Here is a 17,875-nt window from a genome sequence, read left to right as displayed (position 1 = left end):
GCAATGCAATGTCCATTTGATATTGACCCCCAGCACCTCCTAATGCAGCATAAATACATACGAAAATCAAGACCCTTCATGGCTGACAATCAATCACACTTTGTCCCTACTCCCTTCCCACCATTTCCCTCATCCAACCCCTGGGACTCCTATGGATCAGTGCCCAGCAGGAGCAGGGCAGTGATTCTTCTGCTGTGCTCAGTACCAGTTGGGCAGCACACTGTGACGTCACAGGAACTGGCTGCCCAGGGTGGTGGGTGAGTCACTGTTCCTGGAAGTGTTTATGGAAATACTGGATTTTGCACTCGTTGTCGTGGCCTGGATGACAAGGTGGTGTTGGGTCCCAGGTTGGACTTGATGCTCTCCAAGGTCTTTTCCAGCCCAGTTGATTCTCTGATGATTGTAACACTGCAGGGCCCTGGTGAAGCAAAGAGGCCATTGTGACACTGCGGGGCCTGGTGGCACTAAGAGGACCATGGTGACACTGTGTACGACATGGCAGCACAGAGCCAAGGGACCATTTTGACACTGTGGGACTGAATGGAAAGAAGGAGTCCATTGTGACAGTCTGGGTCCTCCTGGAACCACAGAGGCTACTGTGACCCTACCGGGCCTTGTGGAACCAAGGGGCCATGGTGCCACTGTGGAACCAAGGAGATCCTGGGGAGAGCGTAGGGACAATGGAATCAAGTGGGCATTGCAGCATTGCAAGGACTCTGGGAACTGAGGGAACAATTGTGACTCTGTGGTGCCCATAGAAACAAGGGTCCCTGATGACACTGCAGGATCTTGTGTCATCAGGGCTTCCATTATGGCGCTGCAGCACCAAGGAATTCATTGTGGCCCTCTGAGGCCTCATCGAGCCAAGAGGCCACTGTGACCCTGCAGGGCCTTGTGGAACCATGCAGAGCATTGTGACAGAGCAGGACCTGGTGTCATGATGGGGCCATTGTGACACTGCAGGGCCCCATGGAACCAAGGGGTCAGTGCTGCTCCTCAGTGTCACATATCTTATGTGGACATATTTTATGAAAAATCCTTTTTCTAGGTGTTTTTCCCCTGAGAAGCAGAGAGGCCTCAGAAACGAAATGTAAGCAGTAATTATCTGCTGCTTTGGAATGCAAAGATGGATCTTTGATTGGTCTCATGTGGTTGTTTTTAATGTCCAATCACAGTTTGGCTGTCTCGGACTCTCTGGTCAGTCACAAGATTTTATTGTCATTCCATTCTTTTCTATTGCTTGCTAGCCTTCTGATGAAATCCCTTCTTCTATTCTTTTAGGATAGTTTTAGTATATCACTTTCTATTAATATAATATATCATATATTTATAAATCAGCTTTCTGAAACATGGATTCAAGTTTCTTGTCTCTTCCCTTGTTCTGTGACCCCTGTGAAAACCACCACACCTCAGGGACTACTGGAATGAAGGAAACTTGTTTGACACTGTGGTGGCCCTTGGGAACAAGAGGCCATTGTGACACTGTGGAACCAAGGAGAGCATTGCTGCACTGCCAGACCTCATGAAACCAAGGATCCACTGTGACACTGCAGAGCCCTGGGAAACCATGGTGCCATTGTGACACTGCAGGGTGCAAGGATCCAAGGAATTTTGTGACATCAAGGGGTCCCATGGAACCAAAGGGACATTGTGACACTGGGAGGCCTCATGGAATCATGGAGAACATTGGGAAATTCTGGGGCCTCATGGAACCATGGTGACACCAAGTTGTCTGGGAGTGTTGATCTGCTGGAGGGTAGGAGGGCTCTGCACAGGGCCCTGGACAGGCTGGATCCGGGGCCCAAATCCAACAAGGTGAGGTTTAACAGATCCAAGTGCCAGGTCCTGCCTGGCCACAAAAACCCCTGCAGCAATGCAGGCTGGGGACAGAGGGGCTGGAGAGAAGCCAGGCAGAAAGGGACCTGCAGTGAGTGATGGACAACAGGCTGGACATGAGGAAGCAGTGTGGCCAGGCGGCCAAGAAGGCCAATGGCTCCTGGCCTGGATCAGGAATAGTGTGGCAAGAGAGCAAAGCAGGGATTCTTGCTCTGTGTAAGCACTGCTGGGGCAGTACCTTGAGTGCTGTGTCCAGTTCTGGGTCCCCCATATTTATGAAGGACATGGAGGGGCTGGATCATGTCCAGAGAAGGGCAACAAGGCTGGGGAGGGGTCTGAAGCACAAGTACAGTGAGGAGCATCTGAGGGAGCTGGGGTTGTTTATCCGGAAGAAGAGGAGGCTCAGGGGAGACAAGGCAGTGTCAGGGCACAGGATGGACTTGATGATCTCCAAGGTCTTTTACAACCTGGCTGACTCTGGGATTCTCTGAAACCACCCTTGCAGCAGTTGCAGGATGAGCCCTGGGCCTCCTCTTCAGAAGCTCCAGCAGCCCAGGTCCCTCAGCTTCTGCTGCCAGTCCCAAAGCCCATCCTGTCAGTCCTGCAGAGCCTCTGCAGCTCCTCCTCACTGCCCAGAACAGGGAGCCCCAGAGCCAGACACAGCAGCCCAGATGTGCCCCCCTGGCCTGGGGTGCCTCTGGCAAGGGAGCAGCACCAGGCACTGCAGGAGCCTGCAGACAATTCCTGCAGCACTTGTAGGATGATCCTGCTCGCCAAGGGATGTTCCCATGGTGCCAAGTCAGGAACTGCAATGGGGAGTGGGGCCAGAGAGGAAAGGGCAAACAGAGATTGGCTATTTGCAGGGGAGAGGACAGCAATGGGCAATAGGAAGGAATCTGGATCAGGGATGAGGAAAGGAAGTAAAGGTGAAGCCAGGGAAATGCTCAGGGCAGTTTGGGGTGGCTGCCAGGCAGCCCTGGCTCTGAGCAACAGCGTCTGCAGTGGCACAGGAAACTCCCAGCTGATGGGAACAAACTTTCTGGATCACTGCAGAGGCCAGGACAAAGCTGAGCGGTTTCCCTGGTGTCCCCCAGCCCTTGCTGGCCCCAGGGGCTGATGGCATTTGTGCTCCCTCAGGTTCATATCCCACACCAACAGCATGGGGGTGCTCCCCCTGCTCTGTGCAATGCAAACAGGGGCTGCTGAGCCAGTGCTGCCGTGTCTGTGCCTGCAAGGATGGGGCACCTGTGTGAGCTGGGGGAGAGGCCAGGACTGCAGAGGGGGCATGTTGTTGGCTGCTGCATTTGTGGACAATATGAAAAAAAGTAAAACAACGAAAATCAACCCTCCAAATGAAACCATCAAGAAGTATCGAAGATGACTTTTATTACAAGTGATTTGCAGAAATTACCCAGCAGTTTAATGTTTCTGAAAGCATGCAGTCATCAGTTTCCGCACAGAAGCCTTGAGCTCCTGGTTCCTCAGGCTGTAGATGAAGGGGTTCAGCGCTGGAGGCACCACCGAGCACAGAACTGACAGGGCAAGATCCAGGGATGGGGAGGACATGGAGGGGGGCTTCAGGTGGTAAATTGGGCTGATGGTGACAAATAGACAGACCACTGCCAGGTGAGGGAGGCAGGTGGAAAAGGCTTTGTGCCGTCCCTGCTCAGTGGGGATCCTCAGCACAGCTCTGAAGATCTGCACATAGGAAAAAACAATGAACATAAAACACCCAAATAGAAAACAGGCACTAACTGCAATGAGTCCAACCTCCCTCTGGTAGATTTGGAGCAGGAGAGCTTGAGGATCTGTGGGATTTCACAGAAGAACTGGCCCAGGGCATTGCCCTGGCACAGGGGCAGGGAAAATGTATTGGCTGTGTGCAGCAGTGAATAGAGAAAGGCACTGGCCCAGGCAGCTGCTGCCATGTGGGCACAAGCTCTGCTGCCCAGGAGGGTCCCGTAGTGCAGGGGTTTGCAGATGGACACATAGCAGTCATAGCACATGATGGTCAGAAGGGAAAGCTCTGCTCCAATGAAGAACAGAAAGAAAAAGACCTGTGCAGCACATCCTGAGTAGGAGATTTCCCTGGTGTCCCAGAGGGAATTGTGCATGGCTTTGGGGACAGTGGTGCAGATGGAGCCCAGGTCGCTGAGGGCCAGGTTGAGCAGGAAGAAGAACATGGGCGTGTGCAGGTGGTGGCCGCAGGCTACGGTGCTGATGATGAGGCCGTTGCCCAGGAGGGCAGCCAGGGAGATGCCCAGCAAGAGGCAGAAGTGCAGGAGCTGCAGCTGCCGCGTGTCTGCCAATGCCAGCAGGAGGAAGTGGTTGATGGAGCTGCTGTTGGACATTTTCTTTGTCTTGGCATGGGGATCTGTAAGAAAAGTAATCATGGAATACTTGGGTTTGGAGAGGACTTTAAATATTCCAGCACAGCCTCGGGGATCTTTCCCCCCACTGCCTGCCCAGGGCGCTGCTGCCTGGAGCTGTCCCTGCCAGCAGCTGCTTCCCTGTGCCCAGGGCTGGGCCCTGCCAGTGCTGCCAGAGCCCAGCCCAGCCTTGGGTCTCAGCTCTGCCCTGCAGACACCTCCCAGCTCTGGCACTGCCCAGGGGCAGCTCTGGCTCTCCAGGCTCTGATGGCTCTGTCAGAGCAAGCCTGAGGAGGCTGAAAAAGCAAAACTGATGCAGCTTCTAGGGGGCCCTGTGCAGGTTTCTGTCACTGCCTGGCTTAGAAAGATCTGAGAAAAAGCTATTTTCTTTTTCTGAACCTTAACTGAGAGATTATTATCAATGTGCAATTTTTCATCCTGGCAACAGAAAGCAGTAGATTAAAAAAGCAAGATTTTTCAATTTATGCAGCCCCTGCCTTGCTGTGCTCCCTGTATAACCTACTTGGAAATATTCTACAGCTAAATGTCATGCTGGGAGCAGTCCTGAACAATGCAGAATCCTCACCACACAAAGAAAACGCTTCCAAGCCTGACCAGCTGTCTCCTCCCACCCAGACCTTGTCCCCTCGTGCTGGGAGCAGCTGCCAGGGCTGGCCGAGAGCTGTCCCTGGCAGGCAGCAGAGTTCCTGGCCCAGCACAGCGCCCTGGGCTGCAGGACCCTGCTCTGCACCACAGCCCTGGCCACCCCTGGCTGGTCTGCACAAGAGACAATGAGAGAATGTACTCACAGGGTCTGTAGGCATTGGGATGTTCCAGCTTTAGGAGATGGCTCCAGGAGCTGCAGCTGCACTGTCCTGCAGCCAGAGGTTCCTGTGCCAAGGGCTGGCAGTGATTCTGCCCCAGGCACTTCTCAGCACCTTCCCAGACCTGACTGATTGAAGCTCTCTGTGCCTCTGTGCTGTGCCCGGGGTGGCTGCAGGCAGTGCCCCAGCCCTCTGTGGCTGGCAGAAGAGCTACTCATCAAGAGAAATGTGTTTTGAAGCTCCTCTTGGTTACCAGGAGCTGCCTTTGTGCCAGGTGCCCAGCCCAGCTCAGCAGCACAGACACAGCACAAGAACTTTAATGAGCCTCTGGGGCTTTGTGCTCAGGCCCTGAACATCAGGTCCTGAGAGGGAGCTGGAGAAACCTCTCCAGAGCTCCAAGTCAGAATCCAACTCCAAACTTACTTGGACTTTTAATGGGTCCCAGGGAGGGACACAACTGAGAAAGTGTCCCCAGGCCCCAGGCAGAGCAGAGAAGTGGAGGCAGTGATGACAGGTGGGGACAAAGAGAAGTCAAGTCTTGGTGCCCTGGGGAACAGCAGTGTCGTTGCCACCAAGGGCTGTGAGGAGAAACCTTGTCCTGAGGCCCTGGGGCCTCCTGGCACAGCCTCAGCTAGGCTGGGCATTGTCAGCCCCTTGTCCTGCCCTCAGCATCCCCCCCAGCCCACATCCCAGTGGCCTCAAGGATCTGCTGGAAGGAGTCCTTTGGGAGCCTTGCTCAACAATGGCCCTGGGGAATCCTTAATGCTCCCTGTAGGGTCTGCAGGTTTTTGAAAGGACTTTGGGTTTGGCTTTTGCCTTGGAGTCTCTGAGAGATTTGTGCAATCATGGCCTCCAATTATCTGCTGTAATTAGTCCCTGGAGAGGCTTTGTCAGTAACAACATTCAGTGGGCTCATTAATGCTTCAAGGTACTTCAGTTATTTTAAGGTACTTGGTGTTTCCCTTTTGATACAGACTCTGTGAGAGGTTTCTGCAATCATGGCCCTAATTATCTGCTTTAACGAGTCCCTTGAGAGCTTTGCACTGACATGTAGTGGGGCTCATTAATACTTTGAGATACTCAAGATTTTTAAGGTACTCTGGATTTTCCTTTCCACACTGAATCTCTGAGAAGTTTTTGTTTCATCCTGGCCTCCAGATCTCTCCTCCTAGGAGTCCATGAGGAGCCTGTCTAGGGGATGGACCTCAGTGGGATGCATCCATGTTTTGAGACACTTTGGGGTTTCCTTCTGACTTTGACTCCTAGAAATGTTTCTGCAATCTCCTCTCAGACCCTGAGGTTCCAGGGCTGAGCTCCAAATGCACCACGGGGCTCATTAGGATCAAACAAGTCCTGACAAAACATGGCTCTGCCTTGATTTCCCTCTGCTCTAGTGCAGTTCATCAGAAATATTGCTGTAGTGATTTTGGTTCACCAATTTGAGATTTCTTGGAGAATGCAGCAATTATTGTGTTGGCTTCAGTGTTGGCTAATTACCAGTGCACTCACCAGAATATACTTACTCATTTCCTCCTGTGTGATAAGATTAGGAGAATGGCAAAGCAGGCTCAAAACTTTAAGAGGGTATAAGGAAAAGTTCATTATTAGCAACTAAAAGAAAGAGTAAGAAGAACAGAACTTTCAGAACACTTCTCGTCTCCCTACAACCTTTTCTTTCTTACTGACAATATAAAGACAAACCTAGAATTTTCAGTCAGTTTACCCCAACCAGAATAGTCCTTCTTGAGTTCTCTTAGGGAGAGGAGTCTCTCTTTCATGCTATGGAGACTTTTCCAGAAGAGACACTTCTCTTGTGGCTCTCAATTTCCATGAATAGCAACTGCCCAGAAAAATCTGCAATTGTGACCTCCCTCCCAGTTGTTCAAAGCTCTTTTACAGTTGTGTTTATGGGCCATGTCAACTTATGGAGTATTAGTTAAAAGATGAGCTGTGTAAGAGCAAAGGTTCTCCTCATCTATTTCTGAAAGCATCTTCATCTCTGAGGACATCTTTTTCTTCTCCCTGTGAAGGCACAGGATCTCATCACGCTTCCCCTTTTCCATGTTCAAACTTCTCATGGGATCACAGCTACTTTGACATTTGCTACTTTAGCATGGAGGCCTTTGCTGAACAAATCATATCCCCATACTTTTCAATGCGATACAGGGAAAAAAAGAGTCTGATGTATCAATTACATCCTTCTCCATGGCTTTACAAGAGGATTTCAGCCCCAAGATCAGGACATCTCCTCTTTCCTCCCATCTGGGACTCAACTTCCTCTTCACTGACCTCGGTGTCTTCATGTTGCTCCTCTATGTGCCTGCACTTTGTCCTTTTCTCTCACTCGAGGGAGGATGGAAGCACTGAAAGAGGTCATATCTCACCCGGGGCCTGCAGATGGTTCCATGACCCCAGCTGGGCTCAGTACTCGCAGCCAGACCTGCTCCCTGTTCCCTTGGTTCCATGGGGCCCCACAGTGTCCCAGTGGTCCCTTGCTTCCATGAGGACCTGAGGTGTCATAATGCCCCCTTGGTGACACGAGGCCCTGAAGGGTCACAATGGTCTCCATGGTTCCATCAGGCCCCACAGAGTCATAATGGTCTCTGGGTCCATGGAGCCTTCCTGTGTCACCATGGCCCCTTGGTTCCATGGGTTCCAGTGGTGCCACAAGGATCCCCTTGGTTCCACGAGGTCCCCAGAGTGTCCCAGGGATCTTCCTTCTTTCCCAAGGAAAGAACCCAGCCCCAGTGTTGCAGGGGCATCCACCAGAGGCCAAGGCCAGCCAGACTTGACGGTACTGACAGATTTACCTAGGAGCAACCCTTGGTATAGGAAATTTTGGAGGTGGGATCTCAATTTCAGACATGGACACCTGGAGGAGAAGGATGGTTCTTTTACATAGGAAGGAAAGCAGGGAACACCGATATTTGAGGGGCAAATGAAAGGTGGCCATCAGAGGCCTAAGTCAGCCAGACCTCTCTGTTCTAATTGCTTTTGTATGAAAGCAACCCTTGGATATGGGGAATTTGCGAGGTGGAATCCCAATTTTGGCCATTTCTTTGTAGATAAGAACGACAGTTCTTTTTCATAGGAAGGAAAGCATGGAGCCCAAGTGTTTCAAAGGCAAAAGAGGGGACAGGTGGCTCCTGTCCTGGCTCCCAAGCCAGCCAGGCCTGATTGTCATGGCAACTTTTGTCATGGAGGGTCCTTGGATATCAGAGGAGAAATCTCAGTTTTGACCTTGGACTCCTTGAGAAGAAGGATGGTTCTTTTCCATAGGAAGGAAAGCATCGAGCCACAGTGTTTCGAGGCAGGTGAGGGGCAGCTCCCAAGTGGCAAGGGCAGCTAGACCTGTCTGGCTTTCATTTGGGAGCAATCCTTGGATGTACAGAGTTTTGGAGGTAGAATTCCAGGTTTGGCTATGGGCACTGGGTCAGGATGGATGGTTTTTACCAATAGGAAAGAAAAATGCCAAGTCTAAGTGTTTTTGAAGAAGATGAGAGGTGGCCACCCTTAGGCCAACAGAGCCACACCTGTCTGTCCTGGCACCTTTTATCTAGGGACTCTCCTTGGACATAGGGCATTTTGGAGGTGGAACATCAATTTTGGCCGTGGGTGCCTGGACAGAAAAAGAGTTCTTTTCATTAGGAAGGAAAGCACAGAGCCCCAGTGTTTCATGGGCAGTTGAGTGCCAGCCCTCAGGAAGACAAGGCCAGCCAGATTTGTCAGTCCTGGCAGCTTTTGTCAGGGAGCTATCCTTGGATATTGGGAATTCTGGAGGCAGATTCTCAATTTTGGCCATGGGCACCTGGTCGAGATGGATGTTATTTTCCCCTAAGCAGGAAAAGCACATGGTCCCAGGGTTTCAAAGGCAGATGAGAGGTGGCCCCTGGGTGGCCAAGGCAGGCAGACCTGTCTCTTCTGGCAGATTTCATCTGAGAACAATCTGTGCATATACGGAAATTTGGAGGAGGAATTCAAGTTTGGCCATGCTCCCCTGGAGGAGAAAGACAGTTCTCTCCCATAGGAAGGAAAGCCAAGAGCCCCAGTGCTTCAGGGGCTGATGAGAAGCAGCCCTCGACATGCCAAGGTCAGCCAGACCTGTCAGGTGATTGCTAGGAGGCCCAGCCAGCCAGACCTGTTCCATGTTCTCTTGGTTTCATGGGACACCACAGTGTCACAATGGTCTCCTTGGTTCCATGAGGCCCTGGAGTGTCACAATGTTCTCCTTGATTCTGTAGTGTCACAATGGCCCTGTGCTCCCATGAGGCCTTGCAATGTCACAATGGCTTCATGGTTCCACAAAGCTCTGATGTGTCACCATGGCCCCTCGGCTCCATGCGCCCTCGCTGTGTCACAGTGGCTCCTCTGTGACACTACGGGCTGCACAAGGTCACCATGGACCCTTGGTTCCTTGGGGCCCCCAAGTTTCACAATGGTCTCCTTGATTCCATGAGGCACCACAGTGTCACCATGGCCCCTTGGTTCCATGAGATTCCATAGTGTCACTGTGGTTTCCTTGGACATGCATTGTCACAACTGACCCTTGGTTCCATGAGGTTCCGTAGTGTCACCGTGGTCGCTGTCAGAGGCTGGATGAGATCGATGTCCCGAGACACCTTGGGATGCTCAGAATGCCCGTGTGGGGCCAGGGCCAAGTCAGGTTTTTGGTGGAACAGAGCCCCGCCCCAGCCCTGGTCTGGCAGAGCTGTCAATTACACAGCAGGGGCTGTGCTAACCCAGCTCTGATTAGCCCAGATGTTAATCAATCAATCACACACAAGCAGCTGGTGCCTACCCTGGCTCTGATTGGACAAGCAACTGGCAGTCCCACCCCAGGACCATGAAGGCCCAGGGCGTTAACAGCTGCAGCATGAGGCCAGCCCATGATCTGGATCCTGCCTTCTCCTGGGGTTTCTCTATTGGTGATGCCGGAACCCCGGCAGTTGGTACCTATGTGCGTGTTGTTCTATGGATCTTCTGTCTTTCTGTTGTTCTCTATTTCTTCTCCTTCTAATCCTACTTACCTGGAGCATTTTGGGGTAACTTCACATGTCAAGGATTAAAGGGTTTTAGGTTAAATGTGTGGGAATCCAAGGCACAGGGAATATTTCTCTGTCTGCTCTAAAGGGGTCCTGTTCCCCAGAGAAACGCTGCCTTTAACCGTCCCCCATGGAGAGGACTTCCAGGACTTTGAGAGAGATTAGAATTTACCAAAGTCCAAAATAGATTAGAGGGTAGTATAGCATGTGCCTTGGGTGAGAAATTTAGGTCTTGGGATTTTTAATATGATGTAGATAGGAAGCAAGATGGAGGAATTTGGATGTAGTCCCTTTCATCTTCTTCATCTACTCCATGTTCTGCAGTGTTGGTGGCACAGGGTCATTGGTCGAGGAAAGCACAGTGTAGAGGTTATGTGGACAGTCAAGGGATGAGTAATTGGTAGATAAGTAGAAATAATATACATTTTAAGAGTTAATTGGTGAGACAACTTTAAAAGACCTTGAAACCGTACATTTTAGAGCCATTTTGAGGTGTTTATCCAGCATGCTTAGCCTGGTATGCACAGCATGCAAAACTTTAGAGAAGATAACAATACACAAGAAGCTGAAGACCAAAAAAGTCCTGTGCATCTCCTTTTACCTGGCACAGAACTGCTACAGGAGGGTTTCCCACATCCAGAGAGTGCCCACAAAGGCCAAATGTAAAACAAACATCAATAACTGGCACCTTGACAATATTTATAATAGGTTGTTTTTTCCATAAAGTTGTTTAATGAAGAATGTTGTCTTAATTAGCCAATCATGTGAAATGTGTTGATTAAATGACCAATGAGGTCGATGTGTAGCAAACTAAGGTATAAAAGAAGAGGACTGAATAAAAGGGTGGCTTTTAGCCCTTAGCCTTCTGATCTGAGTCTGTGTCATCTCTGATTCAACAATGACATTTGGGGATCTATGGAGGCTATTGGGAATCCTTTCTGCACCTTGTGACCCAACAGGAGCTTCTCTAATAAACTTTGCCTGAAGCACCCACTGTGCCCATGACAGAAACCCCTGTGAGTGTCTAGGACATCCTGGCTCTTTGCCAGCCTGGGGACTCCTGGGATGTCCCTGTGGAGCCCCTGTGAGTGCCTGTGACAGATCGGTGCCTTTGCAGCCCAAGGTCCCCTGGGATGTCACCATGGAATGCCTGTGACTGCCTCTGACCACAGGGCTCTTTACCATCTCCAGAAAGCCCTGGGAGGTCTCCATGGAGCCCCTGTCTGTGCCTGTGACATTCCAGCTCTGGAAGAGCCTGGAGACTCTTGGAAAGTCCCCAGGGAACCCCTGTGATGGTCTGTGACAAATCTGATCCTTAGCAGGCAACCACCACCAGGACCCTGTTGCTATGGTCAGTTTCCATGGCAACCATCACCAGCCCCCTGTTGCTATGGTCAATTTCCATGGCAACCATCACCAGCTCCCTGTTGCTATGGTCAGTCCCTCGGCAGCTCCATGGATACCCCATGCCAAGGGTGTTTGCCATGGACACCAGCTCAGGCCTGCAGCCAGAGCCCGTTGCCATGGCAACCATTGGCAGCCCCATCCCCAGGCTCATGGGATCCCAGAACCACAGAATTGGCTGAGCTGGGAGGGACCCATCAGGATCCTCCAGTCCAACTGCTGGCCCTGCACAGGACACCCCAACAATGCCAGCCTGGGCCTGGCAGCGCTGTCCAAACGCTGCTGGAGCTCAGAGAGCCCTGGAGCTGGGACCCTTCCCTGGGGAGCCTGGGCAGGGCCCCAGCAGCCTCTGGGCAAAAACCTTTTCCTGACATCCAACCTGAGCCTGCCCCGACTCACCTGCAGCCATTCCCTCCACTCCTGTCCCTGGGCACCAGAGGGAAGAGGTTCCCACAGCCCCAGCAAGGGACCCGCTCCCAGGGCTGTTGTCATGGCCACCAGGGCTGGGACCAGCTGGGATGCTCGGTTTCCATGGGCCGGGGTTCAGGAATGGGATTCCCCAATTTCCTGCTCCTACTAAAACTGCGCTTCCCTCACTGCCCTCCTGCCTCCCATGGAAAGCACAAAAGGCAAAGATCCTGGGCTGGGATAAGAACAATTTATTTGGAACACCGACGAGATAAGAAACATACAGAACAGAAACAATATTGATAAGAGAAGGGATAAATAAAACTTTACAGGGAAAACTAAAACACAACTTATTGGGTCTCCCTGGCCACAATGTCCCCCTGCCTGGAAATGGCACTCCTCTCCTCAGGGAAAGAGACATAGAGAGTTCCTTTCCTGCCCCTGGCAATAAGCTGAGGTGGGAGTGAATGTAATGACAGGGCCATGGCCAGACCCTCATGTTCTTCAATCCCACATCATGTCAAGGGCAGGGGCAGGACGACAGGCAGGTGTCTTCCCAGCATGGATCACAGGGCAAATGGATCACAAGGGCTCTTCTCAATGTGGGTTCTCCCATGGGTGATGAAGATAGAGCAGGGCATGAAGCTGTTCCTGCAGCTGGGGCATTTGCAGGGCCTCCCTTACTGGTGGCTCTGTTGGTGTCTTGTCAAGTGAGAGCTCTGGGTGAAGCTCTTCCCACACTGGGGACACTCAAAGGGCCTCTCCCCTGTGTGGATGTGCCGGTGCCTGATGAGGGTGAAGTTGTGCTTGAAGCCCTTCCCACAGTCTGGACAGCAAAATGGTCTCTCATCTGTGTGAATCAGCTCATGCAGGAGGAGATGGGAGCTGGTGTGAAACCTCTTCCCACATGTGGCACACTGGTAGGGCCCCTCCCCTGTGTGGATGCGCTGGTGCCTGATGAGGTGGGAGCTGTGGTTGAAGCCCTTCCCACAGTCAGGACAGCAGAAGGGCCTCTCCTCCGAGTGAATCTGTGGGTGCTGGAGGAGCCTGGAGCTGGTGTGAAACCTCTTCTGACACTGGGGACACCCACAGGGCCTCTCCCCAGTGTGGATGCCTTGGTGGGTCACAAGGGTGGATCTGTAGCTGAAGCCCTTCCCACATTCCCCACACTCGTAGGCCCATTCCCCGGTGTGGATCGTGTGGTGGCTGACCAGGTGCTTGCTCTGTTTGAAGCTCTTCCCACACTGCAAGCGCTTGTGGGGCTTCTCCCTATCACGAAGCTGCTCATGAACCACCATCTCTGAGCTCTGCCTAAAGCTCTGTCCCCCTTCCTGGCTCTGGGTAGTTCTTTCTTCCTCAGAGAATCCTGGGCTGGTTTTGGAGCCCCTCCTCCTGTGGGATCTCTGTGGCATTTCCTCCATGTTGGATTCCTCTGCACTAGAGTCGCTCAAAACGGCCTCTTTAACAAGGTTCTGATGTGGAGATTTTTCCTCCCTGGTCTCCATCCTCAGCTCCTTACCTGGGGAAGGAAGGAGAAAGAGAGGATGGGATTTGCCTCCATGCCAGAGGGAAGGGGAAGGAGATCCCCGCAGTGCATCACTGGCAGGATGGCATTGGCACCAGGGTTGTCCTGCAGCCGGGGGCTGTGCTGGGCTGGAAGCTGGAGCAGGAGAGAGGGGGAAAGGGGCACTGACTTCCTCCTCATCTGCCTGGGAGTCCCAGGACATCTTCCTCTTCCTCGCAGCTTTCTCCTCCATCGGGTGAAAGTTTGGGAATGGGAAATTTTATTTTGGGAGGAAAACAAGGGATGAGCACATTGAGTTTTGTACTGGTTTGACGGCAAACATGAAGGAAAGTCTAAGTCAGAATTACAATTTAATGAGAAAATTAGGACCAAGGCAATGATACAGAAACACTGCCTTTAAACTGACAGAGTCAGGATATACCCTGTTGGTCAGGGTGTTGGTCAGGGTGTTGGCAGCAGTCCCATTAAATGGTGGGTGCAGTCCTGTTGGAGTGATGAACGTGATTTTGTCAAAGCAGTGATCCTGCAGAAGGGTCTGGTCTTCCTCTGAAGGTCCAGTGGTGGTAATGGAGCTCTTGTCCTCTGGGAATCCAGTAGGCAAGGTGCTCCTGGTGTTGCAAGGCTCAGCTTATATCCAGATAAGAATGCTTGGATCCTCCCCCTGGGCAGAGCATCCCACAATGGGATGATGGAATTTTATCAGTCCTGCAGTGACACTCAATGGCCCATTCACAGAAGATATCTCCCCTGGAGGGTGTTATCAGGGCTGAGTCATGGAAGAGATAAAGAACACTGCCCCACCTGTTTATACCAGTTGATGAAGATGGGGATTGAAAACATGCATTTGGTTACATCTTACATTGCAACCTGAAAGAGTGGGGTAATCCCTGCTCAGGGGGTGAACACCACCCCCCTTACCCAAACTGGCTCAGCTGTAAAACCCCCACCGTGGGATGGCAACACACACACAGGGGACAATGTCACACTTGCCCTGCTCCAGGGGAGGTCTCTGTCCCCGTCACTCGCTTGCTCTCCCCTCCTTTTCCCTTTTTTCGATCTCTCTCTCTACCTCACATTTACTGTTTAATAAAATCTACTTTGGATTTGGTCTCGTTAGCACCTTAATTGGGGCAGAGGCATCTCTCTACCAGTTTTCTTAACCATATTGCAACAATATTTTGGCACAGTGAGTTCAGGCACTGTTCTTTGACCCCAAGTGCCTTTGACAACAGCATGGTTCCTTCCTCTGAGGAGATTGTGGTTCTTTCTGGAAGAACTCTTGGAAACTTGGATACAGTCCCTCCTTCATCCTGGGGAACTTATGGGAGAACTAATGAGGAAAATGGCTTTTGTGGATGGCCAGGGAAAAAGAAAATATTTTCTTGTCCTTCCTTGAAAAGTTTGTTAAAATCACTGGAGGAAAGGGAGCAAATGATACCAGCAAGACTGACAAGGTTCATTCACTCCAAGGTGAGGAACACAAGGCTGCTGAAAATCCGAGAAGCCCAGCTCAAGTAGCTAAATTCCCAAATAACTCCAGCCAGGGGTCTCCAGGAGGATTTTTTTGGTGAGTGTTGGGAGCCAGCAGAACCCGGACTCGAGCCCCGGATATCTCCAGGCTCCCTAAGAGGAGCTTTTTGGGGGCAAGAGGAGCTGCGATCACCCCTCAGGGGGGTCCCGGCGGGTCCACGTGGGGATGGCCCAGTACTGATGGGGCAGGACATTGGTTTTGGGGATCCCTGTGAGAGCCGGGGCTGTGGAACAGGGGAGCTCCAGGGAGGGGAGAGGGGAAGGGGCGATACCGGAGCTGAGGGACCCCCGGCAGCCCAGAGATGAGGTGGGGACCCTGACAGGGGCGTGTCCTGGGGTGACTTCATGATGCTCGTACCACATCAGTCTGTTTAGCCCAGAAATGAGTTCTGCACCTTGAAGGCTGGCTCTGAGAGTGAAGGGCAGGAGGAAGAAGCTGCAGTTTGTTTTCAGATACTGCACTCCTCCACATTCCAGCTCCTGGAGTGTTGTGATGCCTTAAGGAGCTGGAATAGAGGCCAGACGGAGTTAAGTGGAGTAAATTAGATATTTATTGTAGTGCCTTCAAAGGTCACACCCTGGGAGTACTGGAGCCACAGATGTGGCTCTGCCTGGATGGCTCTGAGATGGGAGCAAATGAGGGCTTGGTCACGAGATCTCACATTTTTGTAAATTTTAGTACATTTATATTTAGGAGTTAACTGCCCGATTAATAGCTTCAATAGCTTCAAATTACGAAGTTTTGTCTTCCTTGCTTGCTTGCCTGCCCTCCTCTTTTCATGTTGTTTATGCTTTGGGCCTGAAGTTTGAAGAGATTGTCCTTGAGTCTCCAGCTAGAACAGGATTGTTTTGTCTTCACCACTGTGTGAAAAGATATCAGTAACACTTAATATAAAGCTAAAAGCTGCACACCAAAACACAATAGAAAAACTTAAAACCTAAGGTATCAGTTGTCTGCTGACAGACAGACAGCAGGAAAGAGCTCTTCTTTGCTTTCAGTTAGTTTTTAGATCACTTGAGGCAGAGAAGTTCCCTGGACTATGGTTTTTCTTTTTCTTTGGAGTTGTTTAAACCTGCTCTGCACTGAACACCCCGACGGGACCAGCAGCTTGCACCTGTGGCCCACTAGGCTGAGCCTGGGCTGTGGCATTTCCAGTGCCAGAGGGACTGATAAGAGACTGATAAGAGACTGAGTGAGCTGAGCTACTGCCCACAGAGGGACTTTCTGAGTTTGACATCTCTTTTGAAGGGGCAAGAGGTTTTATTGTTTAATATTGTTAATTTTTTTGTGCTGATGAATACTTTGCCTGTTAAATAAACAGTTTTTTTCCCGTTTTCTCTGAGGAAATATTTTCCTGATCTGATTGGGGGAGTGGCTGCTTGAATTTGCTTTTTAGAGAAAGCCCTTTTGGAGGTTTTCTCCCAAATTTGCCCAAATCCAGGACAGGGTGGTGGGAAGACAGAGGACCCCCAAGTGGCTGGAGTGGGGGGACGCTGGAGAGGGGGACCCTGAAATTCCCCCAGCATCCCTAAGCAGGACCCTGGAGAGAGGGATCCCCAGGACCCATGGGATTGCCAGCATCCCTGAGGAGGGGAACCACCAGAACCCCAGAGGGATGAGACTGGAAATGGGACACTCCTGGTGGCTTTTTTTTTTTTTTCCTTGATTTTTGGAAGTTTTTATGGACACCAGGTGACTTCTGGAGATGGATTTGGTTGGGAGGAATTCCCAGTCCAAGGCATTCACACCTTGTTTCTTCCAAACCAGGATTTCCCATTCCCAAACCTTGGCTGAATGGAGGAGGAGAAGACTACCAGGAAGAGGAAGATGCCCTGGGACACCCAGGCAGGTGAGGAGGAAGTCAGTGCCCCTTTCCCCCTCTCTCCTGCTCCGTCTCCCAGCCCAACATAGCCCCCGGCTGCAGGACAACCCTGCTGCCAACGCCGTCCTGCTGGGGATGCACTGGGGGGGATCTCCTTCCCTTTTCCTCTGGCATGGAGGCAAATCCCATCCTCTCCTTGTCCTTCCTACCCCAGAGAAGGAGCTGAGGATGGAGACCAGGGAGGACAAATCCCTGCACCAGAACCTCGTGGAAGAGGCTGTTTTGAGCAGTGCCACAGTGCAGAATTCCAATGGGGAGGAAAAGTTCCATCCCACAGGAGGATGGGCTCCAAACCCAGCCCAGGGTTCTCTGAGAAGGAAAGACCCACCCTGAGCCAGGAAGGTGGACAGAGCTTTAGCCAGAGCTCAGAGCTGGTGGCCCATGAGCAGCTTTAGAATGGGGAGAAGCCCTACAAGTGCTTGGAGTGTGGGAAGAGCTTCATGCAGAGCAACCACCTCATCAGCCACCAGATGATCCACACCGGGGAATGGCCCTACGAGTGTGGGGAGTGTGGGAAGGGCTTCAGCTGCAGCTCTGCCCTCGTCACCCACCAACGCACCCACACTGGAGAGAGGCCCTATGAGTGTCCCTAGTGTCAGAAGAGGTTTCACACCAGCTCCAATCTCCTCTGCCACCAGCAGATTCACACCGAGGAGATGCCCTTCACCTGCCCTGAATGTGGGAAGGGCTTCAAGTGCAGGTCCAACCTTGTTAGGCACCAGCACATCCACCCTGGGGAGAGGCCCTATGAGTGTCCCCAATGTGGGAAGAAGTTTCAGACCAGCTCCAATCTCCTCCTGCACCAGCGCATTCACACAGAGGAGAGGCCTTTCCGCTGCCCTGACTGCAGGGAGGGCTTCAAGCACAACTTTACCCTCATCAGGAACCAGCGCATCCACAACAGGGAGAGGCCCTACGAGTGTCCCCAGTGTGGGAAGAGCTTCTCAGACCGCTCGTTCTTTACCCAACACCAACAGAGTCACCAGTAAGGGCAGCCCTGTGAGTGCCCCAACTGCAGGAGGAGCTTCATGCACTGCTCCAGCTTCATCCCCCA

The 17,875-nt window shown here is 51.8% G+C and overlaps 1 pseudogene; it reads left to right on the top strand.

The window, feature by feature from the left end:
• The window catches only part of LOC134432822 (zinc finger protein 572-like), a 487,328-nt pseudogene extending 469,695 nt beyond the window's left edge, over window positions 1-17,633 (top strand).
• Window positions 17,634-17,875: the final 242 nt, after the last annotated feature.

The sequence above is a fragment of the Melospiza melodia genome (genome assembly GCF_035770615.1).
Source record: "Melospiza melodia melodia isolate bMelMel2 chromosome 7 unlocalized genomic scaffold, bMelMel2.pri SUPER_7_unloc_1, whole genome shotgun sequence".
Taxonomy (NCBI): Eukaryota; Metazoa; Chordata; class Aves; order Passeriformes; family Passerellidae; genus Melospiza; species Melospiza melodia.
The sequence above is the reverse complement of the archived record's forward strand: the minus strand, read 5'-3'. Positions and strand labels throughout refer to the sequence as shown.